The sequence below is a fragment of the Bombina bombina genome, chromosome 5, assembly GCF_027579735.1.
Source record: "Bombina bombina isolate aBomBom1 chromosome 5, aBomBom1.pri, whole genome shotgun sequence".
Taxonomy (NCBI): Eukaryota; Metazoa; Chordata; class Amphibia; order Anura; family Bombinatoridae; genus Bombina; species Bombina bombina.
Genome location: NC_069503.1, coordinates 381,592,485 through 381,605,722, shown reverse-complemented (window position 1 = coordinate 381,605,722; position 13,238 = coordinate 381,592,485). Strand labels below are relative to the sequence as shown.

Here is a 13,238-nt window from a genome sequence, read left to right as displayed (position 1 = left end):
TCTACTCTGGACAGAGGAGAGGTCAAAAGGCTTCGGCAACCTCTCTTTCTTTTTGGCTAAGAAGCATAATCCGCTTAGCCTATGAGACTGCTGGCCAGCAGCCTCCTGAAAGGATTACAGCTCATTCTACTAGAGCTGTGGCTTCCACTTGGGCCTTTAAAAATGAGGCTTCTGTTGAACAGATTTGCAAGGCGGCGACTTGGTCTTCGCTTCATACTTTTTCAAAATTCTACAAATTTGATACTTTTGCTTCTTCGGAGGCTATTTTTGGGAGAAAGGTTTTACAGGCAGTGGTACCTTCCGTTTAAGTACCTGCCTTGTCCCTCCCTTCATCCGTGTACTTTAGCTTTGGTATTGGTATCCCACAAGTAATGGATGATCCGTGGACTGGATACACCTTACAAGAGAAAACATAATTTATGCTTACCTGATAAATTTATTTCTCTTGTGGTGTATCCAGTCCACGGCCCGCCCTGTCATTTTAAGGCAGGTAATTTTTAAATTTAAACTACAGTCACCACTGCACCCTATGGTTTCTCCTTTCTCTGCTTGTTTTCGGTCGAATGACTGGATATGGCAGTTAGGGGAGGAGCTATATAGACAGCTCTGCTGTGGGTGATCCTCTTGCAATTTCCTATTGGGAATGAGAATATCCCACAAGTAATGGATGATCCTTGGACTGGATACACCACAAGAGAAATAAATTTATCAGGTAAGCATAAATTATGTTTTTCTCCAGGATGGTCTGGAGAAGGGTCTATCTGCTAGTTCCCTGAAGGGACAGATATCGGCCCTATCGTTGTAACTGCATAAGATATTGACTGAGCTTCCGGATGTGCAGTCCTTTGTTAAGGCTCTGACTAGGATCAGACCTGTGTTTAGATCTGGGGCTCAACCTTGGAGCCTAAATCTTGTTCTTAGTGTTTTGCAGCAGACTCCGTTTGAGCCTATGCATACTATTGACATAAATTGTTATCTTGGAAGGTTCTTTTTTTGCTGGCTATTGCCACTGCGCGCAGAGTTTCTGAGATTTCTGCATTACAATGTAACTCCCCTTATCTTGTTTTACATGCTGATAATGCGGTTTTACGTACTAAATTAGGGTTTCTCCCTAAGGTGGTGTCGGACTGTAACATTAATCAAGAAATTATTGTTTCTTCCTTGTGTCCTTGTGCTTCCTTTTGTCCTTGTGCTTCACAATCTGGATGTGGTTCGTGCCTTAAAGTTCTATCTTCAGTTTACTAAGGAATTTAGACAATCTTCCTTTTTTCGTCTATACGGGGAAGCGTAAGGGGCAAAAGGCTACTACGACTTCCCTATCTTTCTGTTTGAGGAGTGTCTTCCGCATAGCTTGTGAGAAAGCGGGACGACAGCCTCCTGAGAGGATAGCAGCTCATTCCTTTAGAGCAGTGGCTTCCTCCTGGGCTTTTAAGAACAAAGCCTCAATGGATCAGATTTGTAAGGCGGCTACCTGGTCCTCCTTACACAGTTTTTCTAAATTTTTGCAAGTTTGATATGACAATTTGTGTATACTGTCCCGTTAATACCAAAATAAGCCTGGAAGTGGGTGGGTTATATGGTTACTTAGATGTACAAAAGACAGAAATTCAGAATGTAAACAATGCACTTCCTATATTTTTTGATCATATAACCTAAAATATTACAAATTATATTATTTTGACCATATTTGCTAGAATGGGAAAAGCACAAGTTAACATAATTATGGTAAAAAGTAGTTCATGATATTTGTTTATACCAAGTACCAATAAGAAGCCTCAACCCCACATTTGAGCACTTTGAATATGAGCACTCCAGTATTACTATTACACTGAATAAGACTGATGTCTTGGCAGACATTTTGTGTATCATATTATCACTCCTGAAAATAACACAGAAGCTTAACAACATTTTGCTGTGCCCCTTACTGTATATGTGACTGTTATTTCTGCCTTAAGTCTAATATATATTTTTCCTAAAATGTTATTAACTGACTGGTTTGCACAAGTAGACCGACATATTTCAGTGGAAAGATACCACTATGAAACAATAGAACAATTACATGTCTACTTAAAGGAATATTAACACCTTTTAATTATAGGACATTTATGTTGTGTTGCTATAGAATAACATGTCAGCCAAGTCTTAACATTTGTAAAAGTTTAACATTCTTTTTAATACAAATATTTTTCAATAGCCAAACTCCACCCATCTTTTGCCTTATTTAGAGGAGCCAGACAACAAGGCTAGCCATGGTTATAACGTTGGTATAACAGGCAATGTTTTGCAGTTGTTATCCGATAAATCCAATTTGGGACATTTATGTGGCAGAGTTAGCCTTGAGAAGTCATCAGGGGCATTTCAAGCTCTAAAAATTAGAAATAGCAACATTTTCAGAGCTAAATTTCATGAAAAGGGAGCAAAACAAAAAATGAAAATATATTGCAAAGTTGTTTCATTGTGCATAACTAAATATTTTTAATACAAATCTCAAGGTGTTTACTGTCCCATTAAGCCCATACATTATTAAAGGGACAGTAAACTCAAAACGTCTTATTGCTTAAAAAGATAGATAATCCCTTTATTTCACATTCCCCAGTTTTGCACAGAAAGCATGGATATATTAATACATGTTTTACCTCTGTGATTACCTTGTATCTAAGCCTCTTCTGACAGCCCCCTGATCACATAACTTTTAATTTATTATCTATTGACTTGCATTTTAGCCAATAAGTGCAGTGTCATCCACAACCCACAGGCATGAGCACAATGTTATCTATATGGCTCAAATGAACTAGCACTCCCCTGTTGTGAAAAGCTAATAAGAAAGCATGTGATAAAAGCTTGTCTTTAGTGGCTTAGAAACAGGCAGAAATTTAGAGGTTTAAATGTTATAAAGTATATTAATATAACTGTGTTGGTTGTGCAAAGCTAGGGAATGGCTAGTAAAGGCATTATTTATCTTTTTAAACAATAACAATTTTTGTGTTGACTGTCCCTTTAAGTTTTGTTAACAATATGAAGTGGTATACGTCTTGGAGTATATCTAAAGCTTAGATGATATAATTTGTCAGTATTGGGTAAATAGACAATTCATGCTGAGCGGCAGAAGAGTTAATTAAGCATATTACTTATTGAACCAGTTACTAAGATTTACCCTGGATCACACTAATTTACGGTAAACTGATTTCCAATATTAATTTCCTTTACTGTTATACCATTATATTTTTTTATTTGTTCTTTTTATTTATTTAGTTTGTGTTACCTTTTTTTATAAAAAAATACTTTTTTTTATTTTTGTCATTTAGAATAGTTGTTCACAGTTGAAACCGTAACTATATTGTAAATTCCAATGCTGGCTATAGAATAGCTATGTAAAACAAGAGGCATCAGTAAAAGATCAAATGCCCAGTGTGGGTGTGAGAAAGCTCAGCCCATTTTAAATGGTTTTCCCGCAGAATTTTGAATACAATGAACTTGTATCTGCTGCTTGTTCCATTAAGCCAGCTGGGGTATTTTTATTTTGACATCAGGAGGTACGCTATATGCTTTTTAGAACCGACTGATGTGGGTGCAACTTTACACATACTCTCTTTGTTTTTTTTATGGTGATATAGGGTATCATTGCCTTGTGTGTTTAATAACATTAGTCATTCTAACACATCTCCTCTAGTCACAATCTGTAGAAAATGTTTACGTTTTTTCAAATTCTCTGTCTAATAGAGATATAAAGAATTTATCTTTTTCTAAAAGAAATGTTTTTTAACCAACAACTTCAATAACTTTATATATTTTGGCAAGAGGCCCTTATATATAATATTTCTTGTTATGAAGATATTTGGTAATAAATAACTTGTGATTTTCTTCAAAACAACGTTGTTTATTCACAGTAGCAAAATAAAACTAGGTTTAATACAGTTATATTTGAATACTGCAAAGCAATACATTTTTGACATACAGTATTTTTCATATAACAGTATAGCTTCAATTTTGGATGAATTATTAATTTATAAATATTAATAGTCCTTGGATTTCTCTTGTAAGAAATAAATCATACACCATTAAATGAAATTAGAATATAGATAAAACCAGCTAAGAATATGGCTAAAGGTTAAGGTGACTCATTATTTAGTCAGTCAGTATCAGGGATTTGTAGTGCTCTTAAACAGTATGCAGTATGGCATATATAGTTTTACTTAGAATAACAATTATTCGGACAAAAACACCATCTCCTATGGCAAAAGGCTTGTACATTTTAACCACTTGGCAGCCATGACACTGTACTCTCTTGAAGCCAAGTATTAAGGGGGCATTAAATTCATAACATATATCAGCAATTAAACACTGCATTGGAAAACAAAATATTCTAAAATAATTTAACCCTGTCAATTTGATAGCATTATTTACATGGCTTTGCAGTTCAGGGCCAGTTAGGAGCGGAGGTATATGAGCTTGTGATCTGATCTACCAATCACTATGTAGAGTGTTGCAGACTCCGATAAGTTTCACAATGCTTAAAGGGACAGTCAAGTCCCAAAAAAACATTTCATGATTCAAATAGGGCATGTCATTTTAAACAACTTTACAATTTACTTTTATCACCAATTTTGCTGTGTACTCTTGGTATTCTTAGTTGAAAGCTAAACCTAGGAGGTTCATATGCTAATTTCTTAGACCTTGAAGGCCGCCTCTAATCTGAATGCATTTTGACAGTTTTTCACCACTAGATGGCATTAGTTCATGTGTGTCCTATAGATAACATTGAGCTCACACACGTGAAGTTACCTAGGAGTCAGCACTGATTGGCTAAAATGCAAGTTTGTCAAAATAACTGAAATAAGGGTGCAGTCTGCAGAGGCTTAGATACAAGGTAATTACAGAAGTAAAACATGTATTATTATAACTGTGTTTGTTATGCAAAACTGGGGAATGTGTAATAAAAGGATTATCTAATTTTTTTTTTAAGTGCTGGTTTTGATTGTCCCTTTAAAGAGACACTACAGTGAAAATGTTACTTTTATGATTCAGATAGAACATACGATTTTAAACAAAGTTTCTAAAGGTCTGTTATTGACCCCATAGTTATATGCAAACAATAGTGAAATACTTTAACATAAAAATATTTTCTTTTTCACTTTTATGTCCCTTTAAGTCTTGCTTCTGGGAATTATCAGAGGTAAATTGCTTTTGCTCTGGATTCAATAGGCGGGCTGGCTGCATCTAACCATTGCAAGAGCATTTAGATGGACAGTAAACACCTTACAATTGTATGCATAGTCAAACAGCTTTGTTATATATTTTTCATTATTTATTGTAGCTTTTTTAATTCTCAGAGCTTGAAAATGCACCCTGCTGACTTATCAAGGCTAACCCTGCTACATATGTTTCCATAATTGGTTTTAACTGATTAGACCTGCAAACCAATTCATTCTATACTAAGATTATGACTTTGGCTAGCTCTGTTGCCTGCAGACTCGAGGCTGGATTGGCTCTCGCAAATAATGCAAATGGTGGCTGTAATTTGGCTATTAAAAAAAATTGCAGCAAAGAAGTTGACTCACTAATCTAGAATCATGTGCCCCAGAAAAGATTTTGCTGGAATATCCCTCTAATATTTTTAAATGAGTTATTTGTCTTGTGATTTAATGTTGATTTCTTTCATGTAATTAGCAAGAGTCCATGAGCTAGTGACGTATGGGATATACATTCCTACCAGGAGGGGCAAAGTTTCCCAAACCTTAAAATGCCTATAAATACACCCCTCGCCACACCCACAATTCAGTTTTACAAACTTTGCCTCCTATGGAGGTGGTGAAGTAAGTTTGTGCTAGATTCTACGTTGATGTGCGCTCCGCAGCAGGTTGGAGCCCGGTTTTCCTCTCAGCGTGCAGTGAATGTCAGAGGGATGTGAGGAGAGTATTGCCTGTTTGAATTCAATGATCTCCTTCTACGGGGTCTATTTCATAGGTTCTCTGTTATCGGTCGTAGAGATTCATCTCTTACCTCACTTTTCAAATCGACGATATACTCTTATATATACCATTACCTCTGCTGATTTTCGTTTCAGTACTGGTTTGGCTTTCTACAAACATGTAGATGAGTGTCCTGGGGTAAGTAAGTCTTATTTTCTGTGACACTCTAAGCTATGGATGGGCACTTTTTTAATAAAGTTCTAAATATATGTATTCAAACATTTATTTGCCTTGACTCAGGATGTTCAACATTCCTTATTTTCAGACAGTCAGTTTCATATTTGGGATAATGCACTTGAATCTAATATTTTTCTTACCTTAAAAATTTGACTTTTTTCCCTGTGGGCTGTTAGGCTCGCGGGGGCTGAAAATACTTCATTTTATTGCGTCATTCTTGGCGCAGATTTTTTTGGCGCAAAAAAATCTTTTCTGTTTCCGGCGTCATACGTGTCGTCGGAAGTTGCGTCATTTTTTGACGTTCTTTTGCGCCAAAAATGTCGGCGTTCCGGACGTGGCATCATTTTGGCGCCAAAAGCATTTAGGCGCCAAATAATGTGGGCGTCTTATTTGGCGCTAAAAAAATATGGGCGTCGCTTTTGTCTCCACATTATTTAAGTCTCATTTCTTCTGTTATGTGTGATCAGTCCACGGGTCATCATTACTTCTGGGATATTATCTGCTCCCCTACAGGAAGTGCAAGAGGATTCACCCAGCAGAGTTGCTATATAGCTCCTCCCCTCTACGTCACCTCCAGTCATTCTCTTGCACCCAAAGACTAGATAGGAGGTGTGAGAGGACTATGGTGATTATACTTAGTTTTTATAACTTCAATCAAAAGTTTGTTATTTTACAATAGCACCGGAGCGTGTTATTACTTCTCTGGCAGAGTTTGAAGAAGAATCTACCAGAGTTTTTTATTATGATTTTAACCGGAGTAGTTAAGATCATATTGCTGTTTCTCGGCCATCTGAGGGAGGTAAAAGCTTCAGATCAGGGGACAGCGGGCAGTTGAATCTGCATTGAGGTATGTAGCAGTTTTTATTTTCTGAATGGAATTGATGAGAAAATCCTGCTATACCGATATAATGACATGTATGTATACTCTACACTTCAGTATTCTGGGGATGGTATTTCACCGGAATTACTCTGTAAAAGTACATTAAACCTTTTAATAGGTATTTAATTCATGTTAAACGTTTTTGCTGGAATGTAGAATCGTTTGCATTTCTGAGGTACTGAGTGAATAAATATTTGGGCATTATTTTTTCCACTTGGCAGTCTGCTTGTTTTGATTATGACAGTTTCGTTTCTCTCTCACTGCTGTGTGTGAGGGGGAGGGGCCGTTTTTTGGCGCTCTTTGCTACGCATCAAAAAATTTTCAGTCAGTTACACTTATATTTTCTGCATGATCCGGTTCATCTTTGACAGAACTCTGGGGTCTTCAAACTTCTTTGAAGGGAAGTAGATTCTCTCAGCAGAGCTGTGAGATTTAATAGTGACTGTGATTTAAAACGTTGCTCTGTAATTTTTATGTTTAAAATTTAATTAGTGTTATTTTACTAATGGGAACAAACCTTTGCTAAAAAGTTGTGTTGTTTGTTAAGAGTGATGCTATAACTGTTTTTCAGTTCATTATTTCAACTGTCATTTAATCGTTTAGTGCTTTTGAGGCACAGTACGTTTTTATTAAATAAACTTGTAACCGAGTTGCATGTTTCTTGCTAGTGTGTTAAACATGTCTGATTCAGAGGAAGATACCTGTGTCATTTGTTCCAATGCCAAGGTGGAGCCCAATAGAAATTTATGTACTAGCTGTATTGATGCTACCTTAAATAAAAGCCAATCTGTACAAATTGAACAAATTTCACCAAACAGCGAGGGGAGAGTTATGCCGACTAACTCGCCTCACGTGTCAGTACCTGCATCTCCCGCCCGGGAGGTGCGTGATGTTATGGCGCCTAGTACATCTGGGCAGCCATTACAGATAACATTACAAGATATGGCTACTGTTATGACTGAAGTTTTGGCTAAATTACCAGAACTAAGAGGCAAGCGTGATCACTCTGGGGTGAGAACAGAGTGCGCTGATAATTCTAGGGCCATGTCTGATACTGCGTCACAGCTTGCAGAACATGAGGACGGAGAGCTTCATTCTGTAGGTGACGGTTCTGATCCAAACAGATTGGATTCAGATATTTCAAATTTTAAGTTTAAATTGGAAAACCTCCGTGTATTACTAGGGGAGGTCTTAGCAGCTCTCAACGATTGTAACGCTGTTGCAATACCAGAGAAAATGTGTAGGTTGGATAAATACTTTGCGGTACCGGCGAGTACTGACGTTTTTCCTATACCTAAGAGATTAACTGAAATTGTTACTAAGGAGTGGGACAGACCCGGTGTGCCGTTCTCACCCCCTCCAATATTTAGAAAGATGTTTCCTATAGACACCACCACACGGGACTTATGGCAAACGGTCCCTAAGGTGGAGGGAGCAGTTTCTACTTTAGCTAAGCGTACCACTATCCCGGTGGAGGATAGCTGTGCTTTTTCAGATCCTATGGATAAAAAATTAGAGGGTTACCTTAAGAAAATGTTTGTTCAACAAGGTTTTATATTGCAACCCCTTGCATGCATCGCGCCGATCTCGGCTGCGGCAGCATTTTGGATTGAGTCTCTAGAAGAGAACCTCAGTTCAGCTACGCTGGACGACATTACGGACAGGCTTAGAGTCCTTAAACTAGCTAATTCATTCATTTCGGAGGCCGTAGTACATTTAACCAAACTTACGGCTAAGAATTCAGGATTCGCCATTCAGGCACGCAGGGCGCTGTGGCTAAAATCCTGGTCGGCTGATGTAACTTCTAAGTCCAAATTACTTAATATACCTTTCAAGGGGCAAACTTTATTTGGGCCCGGTTTGAAAGAAATTATTGCTGACATTACAGGAGGTAAGGGCCACGCTCTACCTCAAGACAAAGCCAAAGCTAAGGCTAGACAGTCTAATTTTCGTCCCTTTCGGAATTTCAAAGCAGGAGCAGCGCCACCCTCCTCTGCTCCAAAACAGGGAGGAACTGTTGCTCGTTACAGACAAGGCTGGAAGCCTAACCAGTCCTGGAACAAGGGCAAGCAGGCCAGTAAACCTGCTGCTGCCTCAAAGACAGCATGAACCGAGGGCCCCCGATCCGGGACCGGATCTAGTGGGGGGCAGACTCTCTCTCTTCGCCCAGGCTTGGGCAAGAGATGTCCAGGATCCCTGGGCGCTAGAGATCATATCTCAGGGATACCTTCTAGACTTCAAATTATCTCCTCCAAGAGGGAGATTTCATCTGTCAAGGTTGTCAACAAACCAAATAAAGAAAGACGCGTTTCTACGCTGTGTACAAGATCTATTATTAATGGGAGTGATCCATCCGGTTCCGCGGTCGGAACAGGGACAAGGGTTTTACTCAAACCTGTTTGTGGTTCCCAAAAAAGAGGGAACTTTCAGGCCAATCTTGGATTTAAAGATCCTAAACAAATTCCTAAGAGTTCCATCGTTCAAAATGGAAACTATTCGGACAATCTTACCCATGATCCAAAAGGGTCAGTACATGACCACAGTGGATTTAAAGGATGCTTACCTTCACATACCGATTCACAAAGATCATTACCGGTATCTAAGGTTTGCCTTCTTAGACAGGCATTACCAGTTTGTAGCCCTTCCATTCGGATTGGCTACGGCTCCAAGAATCTTCACAAAGGTTCTGGGTGCCCTTCTAGCGGTTCTGAGACCGCGAGGAATTTCGGTAGCTCCGTACCTAGACGACATTCTGATACAAGCTTCAAGCTTTCAAGCTGCCAAGTCTCATACAGAGTTAGTTCTGGCATTTCTAAGGTCGCATGGATGGAAAGTGAACGAAAAGAAGAGTTCTCTCTTGCCTCTCACAAGAGTTCCATTCTTGGGGACTCTTATAGATTCTGTAGAAATGAAGATTTATCTGACAGAGGACAGATTAACAAAGCTTCTAAATGCATGCCGTGTCCTTCATTCCATTCAACTCCCGTCAGTAGCTCAATGCATGGAGGTGATCGGCTTAATGGTAGCAACAATGGACATAGTACCCTTTGCACGTCTACATCTCAGACCGCTGCAATTGTGCATGCTGAGTCAGTGGAATGGGGATTACTCAGATTTGTCCCCCACTCTGAATCTGGATCAAGAGACCAGAAACTCTCTTCTATGGTGGCTTTCTCGGCCACATCTGTCCAGGGGGATGCCGTTCAGCAGGCCGGACTGGACAATTGTAACAACAGACGCCAGCCTTCTAGGTTGGGGCGCTGTCTGGAATTCTCTGAAGGCTCAGGGACAATGGAGTCAGGAGGAAAGTCTCCTGCCAATAAACATTCTGGAATTGAGAGCAGTTCTCAATGCCCTTCTAGCTTGGCCCCAGTTAAAGACTCGGGGGTTCATCAGGTTTCAGTCGGACAACATCACGACTGTAGCTTACATCAACCATCAGGGAGGGACAAGAAGCTCCCTAGCAATGATAGAAGTATCAAAGATAATTCGCTGGGCAGAGTCTCACTCTTGCCACCTGTCAGCAATCCACATCCCGGGAGTGGAGAACTGGGAGGCGGATTTCCTGAGTCGCCAGACTCTTCATCCGGGGGAGTGGGAACTTCATCCGGAGGTCTTTGCCCAAATACTTCGACGTTGGGGCAAACCAGAGATAGATCTCATGGCGTCTCGCCAGAACGCCAAACTTCCTCGCTACGGATCCAGATCCAGGGATACGGGAGCGGTTCTGATAGATGCTTTGACAGCACCTTGGAACTTCAGGATGGCTTATGTGTTTCCACCCTTCCCGCTGCTTCCTCGATTGATTGCCAAGATCAAACAGGAGAGAGCATCAGTGATTCTAATAGCGCCTGCATGGCCGCGCAGGACTTGGTATGCAGATCTAGTGGACATGTCATCCTGTCCGCCTTGGTCTCTACCTCTAAGACAGGACCTTCTGATTCAGGGTCCATTCAAACATCAAAGTCTAACTTCTCTGAAGCTGACTGCTTGGAAATTGAACGCTTGATTTTATCAAAACGTGGTTTTTCTGAGTCGGTTATTGATACCCTGATACAGGCTAGGAAGCCTGTTACCAGAAAGATTTACCATAAAATATGGCGTAAATACCTATACTGGTGTGAATCCAAAGATTACTCCTGGAGTAAGGTTAGGATTCCTAGGATATTGTCTTTTCTACAAGAAGGTTTAGAAAAGGGTTTATCGGCTAGCTCATTAAAGGGACAGATCTCAGCTCTGTCCATCTTGTTACACAGGCGTCTGTCAGAAAATTCAGACATCCAGGCCTTTTGTCAGGCTTTAGCTAGGATCAAGCCTGTGTTTAAAACTGTTGCTCCGCCATGGAGTTTAAACTTAGTTCTTAACGTTTTACAGGGTGTTCCGTTTGAACCCCTTCATTCCATTGATATAAAATTGTTATCTTGGAAAGTTCTATTTTTAATGGCTATTTCCTCGGCTCGAAGAGTCTCTGAGTTATCAGCCCTACATTGTGATTCTCCTTATCTGATCTTTCACTCAGACAAGGTAGTTCTGCGTACTAAACCTGGGTTCTTACCTAAGGTTGTCTCTAACAGGAATATCAATCAAGAGATTGTTGTTCCATCCTTGTGTCCAAATCCTTCTTCAAAGAAGGAACGTCTTCTACACAATCTGGATGTAGTTCGTGCCCTCAAGTTCTATTTGCAGGCAACTAAAGATTTTCGCCAAACTTCTTCCCTGTTTGTCGTTTATTCTGGACAGAGGAGAGGTCAAAAAGCTTCTGCTACCTCTCTCTCTTTTTGGCTTCGTAGCATAATACGTTTAGCCTATGAGACTGCTGGACAGCAGCCTCCTGAAAGAATTACAGCTCATTCCACTAGAGCTGTAGCTTCCACTTGGGCCTTTAAGAATGAGGCCTCTGTTGAACAGATTTGCAAGGCTGCAACTTGGTCTTCGCTTCATACTTTTTCCAAATTTTCCAAATTTGACACTTTTGCTTCTTCGGAGGCTATTTTTGGGAGAAAGGTTCTTCAGGCAGTGGTTCCTTCTGTATAATGAGCCTGCCTATCCCTCCCGTCATCCGTGTACTTTTGCTTTGGTATTGGTATCCCAGAAGTAATGATGACCCGTGGACTGATCACACATAACAGAAGAAAACATAATTTATGCTTACCTGATAAATTCCTTTCTTCTGTTGTGTGATCAGTCCACGGCCCGCCCTGTTTTTTTAAGGCAGGTAAATATTTTTTAAATTATAATTCAGTCACCACTTCACCCTTGGCTTCTCCTTTCTCGTTGGTCTTTGGTCGAATGACTGGAGGTGACGTAGAGGGGAGGAGCTATATAGCAACTCTGCTGGGTGAATCCTCTTGCACTTCCTGTAGGGGAGCAGATAATATCCCAGAAGTAATGATGACCCGTGGACTGATCACACAACAGAAGAAAGGAATTTATCAGGTAAGCATAAATTATGTTTTTTTCTTTGCTTCTGGTTGCTAGAACCTTGTTCTTTGGCATTTTTTCCCATTCCTGAAACTGTCATTTAAGGAATTTGATCAATTTTGCTTTATATGTTGTTTTTTCTCTTACATATTGCAAGATGTCTCACGTTGCATCTGAGTCAGAAGATACTTCAGGAAAATCGCTGTCTGGTGCTGGAACTACCAAAGCTAAGTGTATCTGCTGTAAACTTTTGGTAGCTGTTCCTCCAGCTGTTGTTTGTATTAATTGTCATGACAAACTTGTTAATGCAGATAATATTTCCTTTAGTAATGTACCATTACCTGTTGCAGTTCCATCAACATCTAATGTTCAGAATGTTCCTGATAACATAAGAGATTTTGTTTCTGAATCCATCAAGAAGGCTATGTCTGTTATTCCTCCTTCTAGTAAACATAAAAAATCTTTTAAAACTTCTCTTTATACAGATGAATTTTTAAATGAACATCATTCTGATTCTAATGACTCTTCTGGTTCAGAGGATTCTGTCTCAGAGGTTGATGCTGATAAATCTTCATATTTATTTAAAATGGAATTTATTCGTTCTTTACTTAAAGAAGTACTAATTGCTTTAGAAATTGAGGATTCTGGTCCTCTTGATACTAAATCTAAACGTTTAGATAAGGTCTTTAAATCTCCTGTGGTTATTCCAGAAGTTTTCCCTATTCCTGGTGCTATTTCTGAAGTAATTTCCAGAGAATGGAATAATTTGGGTAATTCATTTACTCCTTCTA

General features: G+C 39.4%; 1 protein-coding gene across 2 annotated transcripts in view; it reads left to right on the top strand.

Moving 5' to 3' along the window:
• Window positions 1–13,238, top strand: part of TBC1D5 (TBC1 domain family member 5) — a 1,730,009-nt gene that overhangs the window by 310,354 nt on the left and 1,406,417 nt on the right. The window lies entirely within an intron of this gene.